The sequence below is a fragment of the Agrilus planipennis genome, unplaced genomic scaffold (genome assembly GCF_000699045.2).
Source record: "Agrilus planipennis isolate EAB-ADULT unplaced genomic scaffold, Apla_2.0 scaffold454, whole genome shotgun sequence".
Classification (NCBI taxonomy): Eukaryota; Metazoa; Arthropoda; class Insecta; order Coleoptera; family Buprestidae; genus Agrilus; species Agrilus planipennis.
The window spans coordinates 22,015-24,457 of NW_020439107.1; the positions used below are offsets into that span (position 1 = coordinate 22,015).

A 2,443-nucleotide genomic window follows, 5' to 3' on the forward strand; every position below is an offset into this window, starting at 1 on the left:
CCGAGAATGTTACAGTAGTTCTATCCAGCAGCAATTCGACGAGAAACGCAGGGTAAGATATACAAAATTAAACATTTTATTTTGTTCATTGGGTATTATATATTATGTTTCAACCAATTATTGCGTTCAGTGCTATTCATCTATATGTAAAATTCTTGATTTACAAGGTACAAAATGATTAATCTACATTTATTGTTGTTTTCAGGGATATTCTGCCATCAGGAAGACTAACTATGGATGCGCACGAAGCAATAGTAGTAAAACCACAATAAAATATTAAGGTATTATGGAATATTTACACTATTCTGTTAATAATGATATGTCTATTTCGAATTTTCCAATAATAAACTAATTAACATTTTAACTATTATCTTAAAATATGCCGACTTTATTACTAAACTAAATGTCAGATTTTTAGAAAATACTAATATGACAATATACTTTGGTTCTTGTTCCTTTTTTCTTCCACTTACGTGTCTCAGAAAATAGGGTACTAATTCGTTACTTTCAAACATCAATATGAATATCAAAATCTGAAATCGATTTTAAACAATGTTCACCGAAATTCATAAATATGTAAAAATTCCAAAATTCGTCTTCTTGTCAAAATAAGGACAACTAATTTTATCATATAAATAGGTCAGTACTACCGGTGATAGATAGATTTATGGATCTGAAGTTACTCCCTAGGAGGAACGGGCCTGGGTGGTAAAAATTGGGGAACGTGAAATATTTCATCGTTTAAACTCGTTTTAGCACATTTAAAACAACTGTACGTATTTAACGATTATTGTTATTGATTTACTTTATTTATTTTTGGTAGTCAATTGTCACAATTAAGGGGCAAATAACTCCATTAAATGAAATTCTCCTACCTGGTGGTTATTATTGCTCCCATTTACTCTAAACAATACGAGCCTAAGAAAGTGTGAAACTGGAAACATGGAAATCTGCTATAAAATTTCAAAAATTAGTTCTCCAGAAATGCATTAGTTTTAATTAAAAGATTCATTTTGTGTGGTTTAAGTGATTATCGTTTGTAAATACAGTTTCATATCGCTTGTAATCGGAACAATATTAATTGTTTGTCGGTGAGGGGTTGATTGTCGCGCCTGTAGCCATTAATACGATAATTTTAAGGATAGATCATGGAACAGGGCAAAGAACTGACATTACGAAACTAATGCTGTTCTGAAGTACGCTACCTAAAATGTTTGATACTTTACTTGAGCTCGTTGCCGATTTNACAAAAAGCGAAACGTCGGTGTTGATTATCGATAAATAAAACACTTTTCCCCCTTTAAGTTGCTTGAATAATTCTATCCTAATAATTTTATTTTATTCACCCGGTTATTATATATAATGTTTCAAACAGTAATGCCTTCAGGGTTATTCATCTATATGTAAAATTCTTGACTTAAAAAAGTCACAAAATCATTAATCTAGGTTTATTGTGGTTTTCAGGGATACTCTGCCATCAGGAAGAATAACTATGGATGCGCACGAAGCAATAGTTGTAAAATCACCATCAAATGTTTCCGTGTGATGGAACAATTACACTACTCTGTTAATAATGTTATTTCTATTTCGAATTACCTAATGGCAAATTGATTAACATTTTATCTGTTATGTTGAAATATACCGACTTTATCACTATACTAAATTTATTATATTTTGTCAGATTTTTGGAAAAAAAAAACAGATATGACAATATACTTTGGTTCTTGTTTCTTTTTTTTCTTCCACTACGAGTCCTACCATTTACTTTACACGTTAGGATCCTAACAAAGCGTCAAACTCAGCATGAAAATCTGCTATAAAATTTCAACAATTAGTTCTCCAGAAATACATAAATCTACATTTAAAAATTCATGTTGTGTCGTTTAAGTAGTTATCGTTTGTAAATAAAGTTTCATTTCGCTTGTAATCGCAGCAATATTAATTTTTTGCTGGTGTGGGGTTGATTGTGGCGACTGTATCCATTAATACGATATTTTAAAGGATGGATTATGAAACACAGTCGAGAACTAATATTCTGACCTGAGGCATGCTGCTAAAAATTTTGAATAGGTTACATGGATTGGTTTTTAATTTCATGAGATAATTCGGACTTGTGGTATTAGAAATCATTTTTCTCAATCATATCGCTATAATATACTTTCGTAAGTTCATCGTCATCAAGTCCTTACTATCGGTAGTATCGTAGAAATGACTTTATCCTCTACTTTTGTAAAATTTATATTTGTGTTCCATCATCATCTAAGAGTAACCCTGTGTTCAATTTTGTGATGGATTACCATTTAGTTACCTAAACAGCAAGACTAAACAGGAGATAAAAAATAAAAAAAAATTAATTCACTTATTATCTCCAATAAGTAAAACCACTTATCAAAATAATTAAAAATTATATCAACCCGAAATGATAAATTAAGGAAAAAAAAAA

The 2,443-nt window shown here is 30.3% G+C and overlaps 1 long non-coding RNA gene across 1 annotated transcript; it reads left to right on the forward strand.

The window, feature by feature from the left end:
- Nucleotides 1-364, forward strand: LOC112905340. The gene is made up of 2 exons (XR_003231718.1): nucleotides 1-52; nucleotides 206-364. It is a non-coding gene; the product is annotated as an uncharacterized LOC112905340 (long non-coding RNA).
- The last annotated feature ends 2,079 nt before the right edge of the window (nucleotides 365-2,443 follow it).